A 17429-nucleotide genomic window follows, 5' to 3' on the forward strand; every position below is an offset into this window, starting at 1 on the left:
TGGAAATTAGGGCAATACAGGTGTACAAATTTTTTTAAAGAAAAAGAATACAATATAGACCACTTTATTGCTAATATGAATATTGCTTGATATTATCTGGTAATTGTGTAATTACCTTGGCCTTTTGAAGATGTTGAAGTTGTGGCGTGTCTACTCCCGCTACCAGATACCTGAACTTGTCTTGGTCGATGTGTTTCACTGGGATCTGTATTAAAGGGAGTGTTATGCATAAATATAAATCTCCTTAATACAAAGACAAGTCTGAAGTATTGAATATTGTATTTAAAAGTTAAAAAAAAAAACACTTCTACCCAGCCAAAAAGGTGCATGGATTAATGACAGATAAATAAACCAAAGTCTACGTTATCTGCTAAACAGAATTTTACTTTTTTACACAAAAAAAACAAATGAAAGTCAAAAAACAAAACAAAAATAATATTCTTGAGGTGCATATCTTGTGTCACATTTAGTTATTACTGTTTTATTTGGGTAATTTGGTGGTGAATACATGGTAGTCTTATTTATTAAAAGTGAGGTGAAGTTTACTTTTGGTCAGCTTTTTGAACAAAACTTTTTTTTTTTGACCCTTCAAAATAGTCTGAAATATTTAAATCCATAAGAAAAATGGCATACAGGAGCAGCACTTTTAAACACAGCTCATGGATCTTCAGGAGTTGCTCATGGAAGATCCTCGGCTTCTTCCTCCTCGCGAGGACCTGCTGCAGCAGGGGCCGTGCGTGTATCAAGACTTACCGCGGCTGCGTTTGACGACATGGCTGTTGAGCGCCGGATCCTAACCCGAAAGGGTATTCCCAAGGAAGTAATTCCCACTCTTATTCAGGCCAGGAAAGGAATAACGTCTAAACATTACCACCGTATTTGGAGAAAATATGTGTCTTGGTGTGAATCCAAGAAGGCTCCTACGGAAGAGTTTCAGTTAGGACGTTTTCTCCATTTTCTGCAGGCAGGTGTGGATGCGGGCCTAAGATTGGGTTCAATCAAGGTCCAGATTTCGGCCTTGTCAGTTTTCTTTCAAAAACAATTGGGCTCCCTTCTAGAGGTTCAGATGTTCGTGAAAGGGGTGCTGCACATCCAACCTCCATTTGTGCCTCCGCTGGCACCTTGGGACCTTAATGTGGTGTTGCAGTTCCTTCAGATTGGTTTGAACCTCTGCAAGAGATAGAATTGAAGTTCCTCACTTGGAAAGTGGTGATGCTCTTGGCTTTGGCATCCGCAAGGCGGGTGTCTGAATTGGGGGCCTTGTCTCACAAGAGCCCTTATCTGGTCTTCCATGAAGATAGGGCAGAGTTGAGAACTCGCCAACAATTTCTTCCAAAGGTGGTTTCGTCGTTCCATATAAACCAACCTATTGTGGTGCCAGTGGCTACTGACACCTTCACTGCATCAGTTTCTTGATGTGGTTAGTGCTTTGGAAATTTATGTCGCAAGAACAGCTCTGATACGGAAAACAGAGGCTCTGTTTGTCCTGTATGCTCCCAACAAGATTGGGTGTCCTGCTTCTAAGCAGACCATTGCACGCTGGATCAGAGGGACGATTCAGCACGCTCGGCAATCGCAGGATTGCCGATACCGAAGTCAGTAAATGCCCATTCTACAAGAAAGGTGGGCTCATCCTGGGCGGCTGCTCGGGAGGTCTCGGCATTACAACTTTGCCGAGCAGCTACTTGGTCAGGGGCAAACACGTTTGCAAAGTTTTACAAGTTTGATACCTTGGCCAATGAAAACCTCAAGTTTGGTCAATCGGTGCTGCAGGGTCATCCGCACTCTCCCGCCCGTACTGGAGCTTTGGTATAGTCCCCATGGTACTGAAGTGGACCCCAGCATCCTCTAGGACGTATGGGAAAACAGGATTTTAATACCTACCGGTAAATCCTTTTCTCCTAGTCTGTAGAGGATGCTGGGCGCCCGACCCAGTGCGTACTTTACCTGCAGTTGTTAGTTTGTAGTTACACAAGTGTTGTGTTACAGTTATTTTTCAGAATGTTGCTGCAAATTGTTCATGCCCGTTGGCATGTGTTATGTTGAATGCCATGTTGTGCGGCATGGTTGAGGTGTGAGCTGGTATGAATCTCACCGTTAAATTAAAAGTAAATCCTTTCCTCGAAATGTCCGTCTCCCTGGGCACAGTTCCTATACTGAGGTCTGGAGGAGGGGCATAGAGGGAGGAGCCATTCACACCCTTGAAAAGTCTTAAAATGTCCATGGCTCCTGCGGAACCATCTATACCCCATGGTACTGAAGTGGACCCCAGCATCCTCTACGGATTAGGAGAAAAGGATTTACTGGTAGGTATTAAAATCCTGTTTTATATATATATATATATATATATATATATATATGAGACCCTGACGCACTTAGCTCCCCAGGGTACAGAATATAGTGATAGCAAGTAGTGTGATACAGGAGAATGGAGTCCACACAGCAGCTGCAGGCACACTCAGTCACAGGTACAATGCAGAAGTTATTACAGATAAACAATAAAACTGCACTGGACTAGAAAAACTACATATAAATATGTATGAATATAGCTATAACAATGCACAGTAGATACTGGATGTATATCACAGAATACTTGTACTAAATATTCAGATAGCAGTACACTTGTTCTTAACTAACACTGTCTAAATTGACATGTATAATACTTAAGTGCCTGTAAATGCATAGCGATGATGAGACAGGCGGCATTACAGAGGAGACAGTGCTCTGCAGTCCCGGAGATCAGCTCAGCTACTTGTGTGAAGATGGCGCCAAAATCTCTGTCGCGGGGTGAGGGAGAGTGAAATGCAGCTCCAGGGCGGGAACACCAGCAGATGGCACCCGGAGCTAGGGGAGGGGCTACAGGTCAGCGCCTTATCCCCTATGCTGGGCCTCACCACCGGGAACTGTGGAGCCTATGTAAAATGGATTTTAGTAAATTCGACCTGTGCTCCCTGCCCTGGTGGATATAGTGGGGCCCCTGCGCAGTACAGTGTCCATGCCAGCGGCGCGGTCTGTCTTCCGGGGCTGCGACCGGACCGCAAATTACTGGCGGGTCCCACTTGGGGGACCCTCTTATCTCCTCCCTGATGTGCTGACACGCGATCCAGGAGAGCGTCAGCGGTGGTGTGCCTGAAGACCGGTGCCCCTTCGCAGCAAGTACCCGGGAACCCGGCCGCGGGAATATACAGCGCTGCTGGGGAGGTGATGGAGCGCAGCACAGAATATCAGAAACAGTGCTGTGGCCCTTGAAGTCTTCTTACAAAGCTCTTTTCAGGGCTGCCTAGCGCAGCACCCCCTGTTAGTGACCTGCTCTGCAGGCAACAACTTACAAACTGAGCTCCAGTGCCTGGAGGCGGGGTTATAGAGGAGGCTGTGCAGTGCATCCTGGGAACAGTCAAAGCTTTAGCCTGTTGGTGCCTTGGATCAAGATCCAACTCTACACCCCAATGTATTCCCTGTGGAATCCCAGTGTACCGCGCTGCAGAAAAATTCATTATAATCACTTTACTAGTTGTTTCAGGTTGGGATCGTGTGACCGGCAGCTGGGATCCCGACAGTCAGCATCCTGACGCCGGGATCCCAGCTGCTAGAATGCCGGCAGGGGGGTGAGCACAACAATACCCCTTGTGGGCTCGCTGTGCTCACCACACTGCGGGCTCGGTGGTTTGCTGCGCTCTCCACAGGTTCTATTCCCACTCTATGGTTGTCGGGGACACCCACAAGTGAGAATAGTCCCTGTGTGTTGGCATTTCAAGCGGGATACTGACCGCCAGTAACGTAACTACAAGTCAATTTCACTCCCATTCATGGAATCTAAATAATCAATTAAGGTGCCAGACCAATTTACAAGGGCCCTCGCACAAGCAATAGTGGGTCTCTGGGCCACGCTTGCAGCTGTGTACAGTGATTTGAGCGTAGTCTCAATTTTGCGGTCAGCCATATCCTTTAAGGAGGCTGCGCCAGGGACAGGTAGAACAATCTTTTTTGATAATCTAGACACAGAGGCATCCACAACAGGTGGGTTTTCTCACTTCTTCCTATCCTCCTGAGGGAAAGGGAAGAAAATGAGTAACCTTTTAGGGATCTGGAATTTTTTCTCTGGATTTTCCCAGGTTCCTTCTGTATATACCAAATTGCATTCTAACAAATATTTAAAATGCCCGTTCTAATATATATTGTAGACGCCTGCACATCTTATTACCATGTGCCATGAATGTGCGCTATACATCGCAAAACACTGCATCCCATAAGAGAAAACAATACACCCACACATTATCTGAGTTCCAAAGCTCATTGATGTATCTATTTGTTATTAAAAGTATATGTATTCAATATATCACAATGTACAGTATACATATAGTTACATGGTTTCAATTTATACAGTAATCAGGTAATACAAAATACATACAGTTACAGGCCAGCATACCATACCATTCCCTCAATGCATCTTCCTTTTAATATATCTCTCTCTCTCAGCAAATAAATACAGGAACTGGACTGGCAACATCTCCACCATCGTCTGGGACAAAAACAGCAACTCCCTCCTGTGTGTCTCTGTAATGTGTTATCTAGTTTGGGGGCGTGCACCCATCTAGTCTAAGGGAGGGAACTTTCTCATTCATGATGAGTCACTAGTCTGTTCGTATGCTAACCAGGTTCAGCCTTGAAGACATCCAAAGGGCTGGCCTGAGTTTCCTGTCCAACTGTTTGGAAATGTCTATTGTTCTAATAAGAGTGATTTTAGCTTTCATACATTTAATCATAACTACTTGTTGCAATGTCCTACAACTTAATAACAAGTATCACCTTGATGTACACATTAATCTGGTTGCTTTAATACCAAATATGACAGGTCTATCTTGCTTCGTTCCAATAATACACATACATGACATTACTCCATTATATAATTTTTAAAATAAGATTTTACTCACCGGTAAATCTATTTCTCGTAGTCCGTAGTGGATGCTGGGACTCCGTAAGGACCATGGGGGATTAGCGGCTCCGCAGAAGACTGGGCACAACTAAAGAAAGCTTTAGGACTACCTGGTGTGCACTGGCTGCTCCCACTATGACCCTCCTCCAGACCTCAGTTAGGATACTGTGCCCGGAAGAGCTGACACAATAAGGAAGGATTTTGAATCCCGGGTAAGACTCATACCAGCCACACCAATCACACCGTACAACTCGTAATACTATACCCAGTTAACAGTATGAAATATAACGGAGCCTCTCAACAGATGGCTCAACAATAACCCTTTAGTTAGGCAATAACTATAAACAAGTATTGCAGACAATCCGCACTTGGGATGGGCGCCCAGCATCCACTACGGACTACGAGAAATAGATTTACCGGTGAGTAAAATCTTATTTTCTCTGACGTCCTAAGTGGATGCTGGGACTCCGTAAGGACCATGGGGATTATACCAAAGCTCCCAAACGGGCGGGAGAGTGCGGATGACTCTGCAGCACCGAATGAGCAAACTCTAGGTCCTCCTCAGCCAGGGTATCAAACTTGTAGACTCTTACAAAAATGTTTTAACTCGACCAAGTAACAGCTCGGCAAAGTTGTAAAGCCGAGACCCCTAGGGCAGCCGCCCAAGAAGAGCCCACTTTCCTCGTGGAATGGGCTTTTACAGATTTAGGGTGCGGCAGTCCAGCCGCAGAATGTGCAAGTTGAATCGTGCTACAGATCCAGCGAGCAATAGTCTGCTTAGAAGCAGGAGCACCCAGCTTGTTGGGTGCATACAGGAGAAATAGCGAGTCAGTTTTCCTGACTCCAGCTGTCCTGGAAACATATACTTTTCAGGGCCCTGACTACGTCCAGAAACTTGGAATCCTCCAAGTCCCAAGTAGCCGCAGGCACCAGAATAGGTTGGTTCACATGAAAAGCTGATACCACCTTAGGAAGGAATTGGGAACGAGTCCTCAATTCCGCCTTATCCATATAAAATACAGATAAGGGCTGTTGTATGACAAAGCCGCCAATTCTGATACACGCCTGGCCGACGCCACGTGAGGTATTATAGCTCCACGGATTTAAGTGGCTCAACCCAATGCGACTTCAGGAAATCCAACACCACGTTGAGATCCCACGGTGCCACTGGAGGCACAAACGGGGGCTGACTATGCAGCACTCCCTTAACAAAAATCCGAACTTCAGGCAGTGAAGCCAGTTCTATTTTGGAAGAAAATCGATAGAGCCGAAATCTGGACCTTAATGGAACCCAAGTTTAGGCCCATAGTCACCTCTGACTGTAGGAAGTGCAGAAATCGACCTAGCTGAAATTTCTCCTTTGGGGCCTTCCTGGCCTCACAGCACGCAACATATTTCCGCCATATGCGGTGATAATGGTTTGCGTTCACTTCTTTCCTAGCTTTAAATAGCGTAGGGATAACTTCCTCCGGAATGCCCTTTTCCTTCAGGATCCGGCGTTTAACCGCCATGCCGTCAAACGCAGCCGCGGTACGTCTTGGAACAGACAGGCCCCCTGATGCAGCAGGTCCTGTCTGAGCGGCAGAGGCCATGGGTCCTCTGAGATCATTTTTTTATAGTTCTGGTTACCAAGCTCTTCTTGGCCAACCCGGAACAATGAGTATAGTTTTTACTCCTCTCCTTCTTTTTATTCTCCTTACCCTGGGTAAGAGAGGCAGAGAAGGGAACACATACACCGACTGGTACACCCACGGAGTTACCAGAGCGTCCACAGCTATCGCCTGAGGGTCCCTTGACCTGGCGCAATATCTTTGTAGCTTTTTGTTGAGGCGGGACGCCATCATGTCCACCTGTGGCCTTTCCCAACGGTGAACAATCATTTGGAAGACTTCTGGATGAAGTCCCCACTCTCCCGGGTGGAAGTCGTGTCTTCTGAGAAAGTCTGCTTCTCAGTTGTCCACTCCGGGAATGAACACTGCTGACAGTGCTAACACATGATTTTCCGCCCATCGGAGAATCCTTGTGGCTTCTGCCATCGCCATCCTGCTTCTTGTGCCGCCCTGTCGGTTTACATGAGCGACCGCCGTGATGTTGTCTGACTGGATCAGCACCGACCGGTGTTGAAGCAGGGGTCTTGCCTGACTTAGGGCATTGTAAATGGCCCTTAGTTCCAGAATATTTATGTGTAGGGAAGTCTCCTGACTTCTCCATAGCCTTGGAAGTTTCTTCCCTGTGTGACTGCCCCCCAGCCTCGAAGGCTGGCATCCGTGGTCACCAGGACCCAGTCCTGTATTTGTATTAGGAGGTCTCTGTCTAGAGACGACAACTCCTAGGACTTCTCCTCCGGGAGAAACCCTTTTTATCCTGTTCTGTGTCCAGAACCATACCCAGGAACAGTAGACGCGTCGTAGGAACCAGCTGCGACTTTGGAATATTCAGAATCCAGCCGTGCTGTTGTAGCACTTCCCGAGATAGTGCCACTCCGACGAACAACTGCTCCCTGGACCTCGCCTTTATAAGGAGATCGTCCAAGCACGGGATAATTATTTCGGTCATTACCTTGGTAAATACCCTCTGTGCCGGGGACAGACCAACGGCAACGTCTGGAATTGGTAATGACAATCCTGTACCACAATTTTGAGGTACTCCTGGTGAAGAGGGTAAATAGGGACATGCAGGTAAGCATCCTTGATGTCCAGTGATACCATGAAATTCTCCAGGCTTGCAATAATCGCCCTGAGCGATTCCATTTTGAACTTGAACCTTCGTATATAAGTGTTCAAGGCTTTCAATTTTAGAATGGGTCTCACCGAACCGTCTGGTTTCGGTACCACAACATTTTGGAATAGTAACCCCGGCCTTGTTGAAGGAGGGGTACCTTGATTTCACCTGCTGGAAGTACAGCTTGTGAATTGCCGCCAGTACTACCTTTCTCCGAGGGCAGCAGGCAAGGCTGATGTGAGGTAACGGCGAGGGGGAGTCGCCTCGAACTCCAGCCTGTATCCCTGTGATACTATTTGCAGAACCTAGGGATCCACCTGTGGGCAAGCCCACTGGTCCCTGAAGTTCCCGAGACGCGCCCCTACCGCACCTGTCTCCACCTGTGGAGCCCCAGCGTCATGCGGTGGACTCAGAGGAAGCGGGGGAAGATTTTTGATCCTGGGAACTGGCTGCTGGTGCAGCTTTTTCCTTCTTCCCTTGTCTCTGTGCAGAAAGGAAGCGCCTTTGACCCGCTTGCTTTTCTGAAGCCGAAAGGACTGTACCTGAAAATACGGTGCTTTCGTAGGCTGTGAGGAAACCTGAGGTAAAAATTTTTCATCCCAGCTGTTGCTGTGGATACGAGGTCCCAGAGACCATCCCCAAACAATTCCTCACCCTTATAAGGCAGAATCTCCATGTGCCTTTTACAGGCAGCATCACCTGTCCACTGCCGGGTTTCTAATACCCTCCTGGCAGAAGGTCATAGCATTAATTCTGGATGCCAGCCGGCAAATATCCCTCTGTGCATCCTTCATATATAAGACGACGTCTTTAATATGCTCTATGTTAGCAAAATATTATCCCTGTCTAGGGTATTAATATTATCTGACAGGGTATCAGACCACGCTGCAGCAGCACTATTTATGCTGAGGCAATTGCAGGTCTCAGTATAGAACCTGAGTGTGTATATACAGACTTCAGGATAGCCTCCTGCTTTTTATCAGCAGGCTCCTTCAAGGTGGCCGTATCCTAAGACGGCAGTGCCACCTTTTTTGACAAACGTGTGAGCGCCTTATCCACCCTAGGGGATATCTCCCAACGTGACCTATCCTCTGGCGGGAAAGGGTACGCCATCAGTAACTTTTTAGAAATTACCAGTTTCTTATCGTGGGAACCCACGCTTCTTTACACACTTCATTCACTCATCTGATGGGGGAACAAAACACTGGCTGCTTTTTCTCCCCAAAAATAAAACCCCTTTTATGTGGTACTTGGGTTCATGTCAGAAATGTGTAACACATTTTTCATTGCCGAGATCATGTAACGGATGTTCCTAGTGGATTGTGTATATATCTCAACCTCGTCGACACTGGAGTCAGACTCCGTGTCGACATCTGTGTCTGCCATCTGAGGTAACGGGCGTTTTTTTTGAGCCCCTGATGGCCTTTGAGACGCCTGGGCAGGCGCGGGCTGAGCAGCCGGCTGTCCCACAGCTGTTACGTCATTCAGGCTTTTATGTAAGGAGTTGACATTGTCGGTTAATACCTTCCACCTATCCATCCACTCTGGTGTCGGCCCCACAGGGGGCGACATCCCATTTATCGGCCTCTGCTCCGCCTCCACGTAACCTTCCTCATCCAACATGTAGACACAGCCGTACCGACACACCGCACACACACAGGGAATGCTCTGACTGAGGACAGGACCCCACAAAGTCCTTTGGGGAGACAGAGAGAGAGTATGCCAGCACACACCAGAGCGCTATATAATGCAGGGATTAACACTATAACTGAGTGATTTTTCCCCAATAGCTGCTTGTATACATATATTGCGCCTAAATTTAGTGCCCCCCCTCTCTTTTTAACCCTTTGAGCCTGAAAACTACAGGGGAGAGCCTGGGGAGCTGTCTTCCAGCTACACTGTGAAGAAAAAATGGCGCCAGGGTGCTGAGGGAGATAGCCCCGCCCCTTTTTCGGCGGACTTTTCTCCCGCTTTTTTATGGATTCTGGCAGGGGTAATTTATCACATATATAGCCCTGGGACTATATATTGTGATGATTTGCAAGCCAAGGTGTCTTATATTGCCCTCAGGGCGCCCCCCCCAGCGCCCTGCACCCATCAGTGACCGGAGTGTGAGGTGTGCATGAGGAGCAATGGCGCACAGCTGCAGTGCTGTGCGCTACCTTGTTGAAGACAGAAGTCTTCTGCCGCCGATTTTCCGGAACACTTCTTGCTTCTGGCTCTGTAAAGGGGCCGGCGGCGCGGCTCCGGGAACGAACACCAAGGTCGGGTCCTGCGGTCGATCCCTCTGGAGCTAATGGTGTCCAGTAGCCTAAGAAGCCCAAACTACCACCTGTTAGGTAGGTTCGCTTCTTCTCCCCTTAGTCCCTCGCTGCAGTGAGTCTGTTGCCAGCAGATCTCACTGTAAAATAAAAAAACCTAAATATACTTTCTTTCTAGGAGCTCAGGAGAGCCCCTAGTGCGCATCCAGCTCAGCCGGGCACAAGAATCTAACTGAGGTCTGGAGGAGGGTCATAGTGGGAGGAGCCAGTGCACACCAGGTAGTCCTAAAGCTTTCTTTAGTTGTGCCCAGTCTCCTGCGGAACCGCTAATCCCCCATGGTCCTTACGGAGTCCCAGCATCCACTTAGGACGTCAGAGAAATCATTATGATGTCTGGCGCTTGATATGTTATAATTATTAGTGATGAGCGGGTTCGGTTTCTCGGAAACCGAACCCCCCCGAACTTCACGCTTTTTACACGGGTCCGAGGCAGACTCGGATCTTCCCGCCTTGCTCGGCTAACCCAAGCGCGCCCGAACGTCATCATCCCGCTGTCGGATTCTATCGCGAGACTCGGATTCTATATAAGGAGCCGCGCGTCGCCGCCATTTTCACACGTGCATTGAGATTGATAGGGAGAGGACGTGGCTGGCATCCTCTCTGTTTAGAATAGAAATAGATAGTGAGAGTGAGACACTTGATTTACTGGAGCTTAGGAGTACTCAGAGAGTGCAGAGTTTACTAGTGACTGACCAGTGACCACCAGTGCAGTTTTATTATTATTTAATATAATCCGTTCTCTGCCTGAAAAAAACCGATACACAGTGACACAGTATACCATATCTGTGCACAGCCTCAGTGTGCTGCATCATCTATGTATATCTGACTGTGCTGAGTGCTCACTGCTCACACAGCTTAATTGTGGGGGAGACTGGGGAGCAGTTATAGCAGGAGTACATATATTTAACAGTGCACACTTTTGCTGCCAGAGTGCCACTGCCAGTGTGACTGACCAGTGACCACCAGTATATTGTGATTGTCTGCCTGAAAAAGTTAAACACTCGTCGTGTGGTGTTTTTATTCTATAAACGCATTCTGCTGACAGTGTCCAGCAGGTCCGTCATTATATAATATATACCTGTCCTGCAGTAGTGATATATATATATTTTTTATATCATCATCCAGTCTATACTAGCAGCAGACGCAGTACGGTAGTCCACGGCTGTAGCTACCTCTGTGTCGGCAGTCGCTCATCCATCCATAATTGTATACCACCTACCTGTTGTGTTTTTTTTTTCTATCTTCTTGATACTAGTATCTTACTTTAGGAGTCTGCAGTGCTGACAGTGTCCAGCAGGTCCGTCATTATATAATATATACCTGTCCGGCTGCAGTAGTGATATATATATATTTTTTATATCATTATCATCCAGTCTATATTAGCAGCAGACGCAGTACGGTAGTCCACGGCTGTAGATACCTCTGTGTCGGCAGTCGCTCGTCCATCCATAATTGTATACCACCTACCTGTTGTGTGTTTTTTTTTTCTATCTTCTTGATACTAGTAGCTTACTTTAGGAGTCTGCAGTGCAGACAGTGTCCAGCAGGTCCGTCATTATATAATATATACCTGTCCGGCTGCAGTAGTGATATATATATATATATATATTTTATATCATTATCATCCAGTCTATATTAGCAGCAGACGCAGTACGGTAGTCCACGGCTGTAGCTACCTCTGTGTCGGCAGTCGCTCGTCCATCCATAATTGTATACCACCTACCTGTGGTGTTTTTTTTTTTCTATCTTCTTGATACTAGTAGCTTACTTTAGGAGTCTGCAGTGCTGACAGTGTCCAGCAGGTCCGTCATTATATAATATATACCTGTCCGGCTGCAGTAGTGATATATATATATTTTTTATATCATTATCATCCAGTCTATATTAGCAGCAGACGCAGTACGGTAGTCCACGGCTGTAGCTACCTCTGTGTCGGCAGTCGCTCGTCCATCCATAATTGTATACCACCTACCTGTGGTGTTTTTTTTTTTCTATCTTCTTGATACTAGTAGCTTACTTTAGGAGTCTGCAGTGCTGACAGTGTCCAGCAGGTCCGTCATTATATAATATATACCTGTCCGGCTGCAGTAGTGATATATATATATTTTTTATATCATTATCATCCAGTCTATATTAGCAGCAGACGCAGTACGGTAGTCCACGGCTGTAGCTACCTCTGTGTCGGCAGTCGCTCGTCCATCCATAATTGTATACCACCTACCTGTGGTGTTTTTTTTTTCTATCTTCTTGATACTAGTAGCTTACTTTAGGAGTCTGCAGTGCTGACAGTGTCCAGCAGGTCCGTCATTATATAATATATACCTGTCCGGCTGCAGTAGTGATATATATATATTTTTTATATCATTATCATCCAGTCTATATTAGCAGCAGACGCAGTACGGTAGTCCACGGCTGTAGCTACCTCTGTGTCGGCAGTCGCTCGTCCATCCATAATTGTATACCACCTACCTGTGGTGTTTTTTTTTTTCTATCTTCTTGATACTAGTAGCTTACTTTAGGAGTCTGCAGTGCTGACAGTGTCCAGCAGGTCCGTCATTATATAATATATACCTGTCCGGCTGCAGTAGTGATATATATATATTTTTTATATCATTATCATCCAGTCTATATTAGCAGCAGACGCAGTACGGTAGTCCACGGCTGTAGCTACCTCTGTGTCGGCAGTCGCTCGTCCATCCATAAGTATACTAGTATCCATCCATCTCCATTGTTTACCTGAGGTGCCTTTTAGTTGTGCCTATTAAAATATGGAGAACAAAAATTTTGAGGTTCCAAAAATAGGGAAAGATCAAGATCGACTTCCACCTCGTGCTGAAGCTGCTGCCACTAGTCATGGCCGAGACGATGAAATGCCATCAAAGTCGTCTGCCAAGGCCGATGTCCAATGTCATAGTACAGAGCATGTAAAATCCAAAACACCAAATATCAGTAAAAAAAGGACTCAAAAATCTAAAATAAAATTGTCGGAGGAGAAGCGTAAACTTGCCAATATGCCATTTACCACACGGAGTGGCAAGGAACGGCTGAGGCCCTGGCCTATGTTCATGGCTAGTGGTTCAGCTTCACATGAGGATGGAAGCACTCAGCCTCTCGCTAGAAAAATGAAAAGACTCAAGCTGGCAAAAGCACAGCAAAGAACTGTGCGTTTTTCGAAATCACAAATCCACAAGGAGAGTCCAATTGTGTCGTTTGCGATGCCTGACCTTCCCAACACTGGACGTGAAGAGCATGCGCCTTCCACCATTTGCACGCCCCCTGCAAGTGCTGGAAGGAGCACCCGCAGTCCAGTTCCTGATAGTCAGATTGAAGATGTCAGTGTTGAAGTACACCAGGATGAGGAGGATATGGGTGTTGCTGGCGCTGGGGAGGAAATTGACCAGGAGGATTCTGATGGTGAGGTGGTTTGTTTACGTCAGGCACCCGGGGAGACACCTGTTGTCCGTGGGAGGAATAGGGCCATTGACATGCCTGGTGAAAATACCAAAAAAATCAGCTCTTCGGTGTGGAAGTATTTTAACAGAAATGCGGACAACATTTGTCAAGCCGTGTGTTGCCTTTGTCAAGCTGTAATAAGTAGGGGTAAGGACGTTAACCACCTCGGAACATCCTCCCTTATACGTCACCTGCAGCGCATTCATCATAAGTCAGTGACAAGTTCAAAAACTTTGGGCGACAGCGGAAGCAGTCCACTGACCAGTAAATCCCTTCCTCTTGTAACCAAGCTCACGTAAACCACCCCACCAACTCCCTCAGTGTCAATTTCCTCCTTCCCCAGGAATGCCAATAGTCCTGCAGGCCATGTCACTGGCAATTCTGACGAGTCCTCTCCTGCCTGGGATTCCTCCGATGCATCCTTGCATGTAACGCCTACTGCTGCTGGCGCTGCTGTTGTTGCTGCTGGGAGTCGATGGTCATCCCAGAGGGGAAGTCGTACTCGTAAGACCACTTTTACTACTTCCACCAAGCAATTGACTGTCCAACAGTCCTTTGCGAGGAAGATGAAATATCACAGCAGTCATCCTGCTGCAAAGCGGATAACTGAGGCCTTGGCATCCTGGGCGGTGAGAAACGTGGTTCCGGTATCCATCATTACTGCAGAGCCAACTAGAGACTTGTTGGAGGTACTGTGTCCCCGGTACCAAATACCATCTAGGTTCCATTTCTCTAGGCAGGCGATACCGAAAATGTACACAGACCTCAGAAAAAGACTCACCAGTGTCCTAAAAAATGCAGTTGTACCCAATGTCCACTTAACCACGGACATGTGGACAAGTGGAGCAGGGCAGGCTCAGGACTATATGACTGTGACAGCCCACTGGGTAGATGTATGGACTCCCGCCGCAAGAACAGCAGCGGCGGCACCAGTAGCAGCATCTCGCAAACGCCAACTCTTTCCTAGGCAGGCTACGCTTTGTATCACCGCTTTCCAGAATACGCACACAGCTAAAAACCTCTTACGGCAACTGAGGAAGATCATCGCAGAATGGCTTACCCCAATTGGACTCTCCTGTGGATTTGTGGCATCGGACAATGCCAGCAATATTGTGTGTGCATTAAATCTGGGCAAATTCCAGCACGTCCCATGTTTTGCACATACCTTGAATTTGGTGGTGCAGAATTATTTAAAAAACGAGAGGGGCGTGCAAGAGATGCTGTCGGTGGCCAGAAGAATTGCGGGACACTTTCGGCGTACAGGCACCACGTACAGAAGACTGGAGCACCACCAAAAACGCCTGAACCTGCCCTGCCATCATCTGAAGCAAGAAGTGGTAACGAGGTGGAATTCAACCCTCTATATGCTTCAGAGGTTGGAGGAGCAGCAAAAGGCCATTCAAGCCTATACAACTGAGCAGGATATAGGAGGTGGAATGCACCTGTCTCAAGCGCAGTGGAGAATGATTTCAACGTTGTGCAAGGTTCTGCAACCTTTTGAACTTGCCACACGTGAAGTCAGTTCAGACACTGCCAGCCTGAGTCAGGTCATTCCCCTCATCAGGCTTTTGCAGAAGAAGCTGGAGACATTGAAGGAGGAGCTAACACAGAGCGATTCCGCTAGGCATGTGGGACTTGTGGATGGAGCCCTTAATTCGCTTAACAAGGATTCACGGGTGGTCAATCTGTTGAAATCAGAGCACTACATTTTGTCCACCGTGCTCGATCCTAGATTTAAAACCTACCTTGGATCTCTCTTTCCGGCAGACACAAGTCTGCTGGGGTTCAAAGAACTGCTGGTGACAAAATTGTCAAGTCAAGCGGAACGCGACCTGTCAACATCTCCTCCTTCACATTCTCCCGCAACTGGGGGTGCGAGGAAAAGGCTCAGAATTCCGAGCCCACCCGCTGGCGGTGATGCAGGGCAGTCTGGAGCGACTGCTGATGCTGACATCTGGTCCGGACTGAAGGACCTGACAACGATTACGGACATGTCGTCTACTGTCACTGCATATGATTCTCTCCCCATTGAAAGAATGGTGGAGGATTATATGAGTGACCGCATCCAAGTAGGCACGTCAGACAGTCCGTACTTATACTGGCAGGAAAAAGAGGCAATTTGGAGGCCCTTGCACAAACTGGCTTTATTCTACCTAAGTTGCCCTCCCACAAGTGTGTACTCCGAAAGAGTGTTTAGTGCCGCCGCTCACCTTGTCAGCAATCGGCGTACGAGGTTACATCCAGAAAATGTGGAGAAGATGATGTTCATTAAAATGAATTATAATCAATTCCTCCGTGGAGACATTGACCAGCAGCAATTGCCTCCACAAAGTACACAGGGCGCTGAGATGGTGGATTCCAGTGGGGACGAATTGATAATCTGTGAGGAGGGGGATGTACACGGTGATATATCGGAGGATGATGATGAGGTGGACATCTTGCCTCTGTAGAGCCAGTTTGTGCAAGGAGAGATTAATTGCTTCTTTTTTGGTGGGGGTCCAAACCAACCCGTCATTTCAGTCACAGTCGTGTGGCAGACCCTGTCACTGAAATGATGGGTTGGTTAAAGTGTGCATGTCCTGTTTATACAACATAAGGGTGGGTGGGAGGGCCCAAGGACAATTCCATCTTGCACCTCTTTTTTCTTTCATTTTTCTTTGCGTCATGTGCTGTTTGGGGAGTAGTTTTTGGAAGGGCCATCCTGCGTGACACTGCAGTGCCACTCCTAGATGGGCCAGGTGTTTGTGTCGGCCACTTGGGTCGCTTATCTTAGTCACACAGCTACCTCATTGCGCCTCTTTTTTTCTTTCCGTCATGTGCTGTTTGGGGGGTGTTTTTTGGAAGGGCCATCCTGCGTGACACTGCAGTGCCACTCCTAGATGGGCCAGGTGTTTGTGTCGGCCACTTGGGTCGCTTATCTTAGTCACACAGCTACCTCATTGCGCCTCTTTTTTTCTTTGCGTCATGTGCTGTTTGGGGGGTGTTTTTTGGAAGGGCCATCCTGCGTGACACTGCAGTGCCACTCCTAGATGGGCCAGGTGTTTGTGTCGGCCACTAGGGTCGCTTATCTTAGTCACACAGCTACCTCATTGCGCCTCTTTTTTTTCTTCTTTGCGTCATGTGCTGTTTGGGGAGTAGTTTTTTGAAGGGCCATCCTGCGTGAGACTGCAGTGCCACTCCTGGATGGGCCAGGTGTTTGTGTCGGCCACTTGGGTCGCTGAGCTTAGTCATCCAGCGACCTTGGTGCAAATTTTAGGACAAAAAATAATATTGTGAGGTGTGAGGTGTTCAGAATAGACTGAAAATGAGTGGAAATTATGGTTATTGAGGTTAATAATACTTTGGGATCAAAATGACTCCCAAATTCTATGATTTAAGCTGTTTTTTAGGGTTTTTTGAAAAAAACACCCGAATCCAAAACACACCCGAATCCGACAAAAAAAATTTAGTGAGGTTTTGCCAAAACGCGTTCGAACCCAAAACACGGCCGCGGAACCGAACCCAAAACCAAAACCCGAAAAATTTCCGGTGCTCATCACTAATAATTATGTGCTGTATGAAATAAGTGTCGAATCCATCTCTGTGGCATGTCCGTGTAAATGCGTGTGTTACCATATATTGCTGTGCTCGCTGCGCGTATTTGCAAGCATAGCGACTTAAAAAGTGTGTAGTCTGTATGTTCTCTCTATGTAATATTTTTGACTTCGACACTTCAAATAAGGAGTTTAACTCCTTTGATGCAGGGAAAGTAACCGATGATTTCTTTTTTACATTAAAATAAGACTCCTCGTCTTCAACAGGTACCTTCTCTGTGATTTAAATACGTCCCTAATGGCCTCAATCATAGCTTGCACCCCTTGGGCGAGAGCTGCGTCACCCCGTACCCAGATCCACCTCACTGTCCCCTGTATCTGAGGCATCGTCATCATTGTCAGCCTGCAATATCTGGGCCAGTGTATGCTTTTGTGGATACGTGGGTGGGGTGAGAGGCAGTTGTGAGG

The 17429-nt window shown here is 47.2% G+C and overlaps 2 protein-coding genes across 5 annotated transcripts in view; one reads left to right on the forward strand and one right to left on the reverse strand.

Annotated features, from left to right (window-relative positions):
* The window catches only part of ZRANB3 (zinc finger RANBP2-type containing 3), an 894936-nt gene that overhangs the window by 135845 nt on the left and 741662 nt on the right, over positions 1 to 17429 (forward strand). The window lies entirely within an intron of this gene.
* The window catches only part of LOC134944868 (uncharacterized), a 30233-nt gene that overhangs the window by 3492 nt on the left and 9312 nt on the right, over positions 1 to 17429 (reverse strand). Inside the window, exon 2 of the mRNA XM_063933778.1 lies at positions 116 to 205. The gene's annotated coding sequence lies outside the window, so the exon portion shown is untranslated. The remainder of the gene's footprint in view (positions 1 to 115; positions 206 to 17429) is intronic.

The sequence above is a fragment of the Pseudophryne corroboree genome, chromosome 7 (genome assembly GCF_028390025.1).
Source record: "Pseudophryne corroboree isolate aPseCor3 chromosome 7, aPseCor3.hap2, whole genome shotgun sequence".
In the NCBI taxonomy this organism is placed as follows: domain Eukaryota; kingdom Metazoa; phylum Chordata; class Amphibia; order Anura; family Myobatrachidae; genus Pseudophryne; species Pseudophryne corroboree.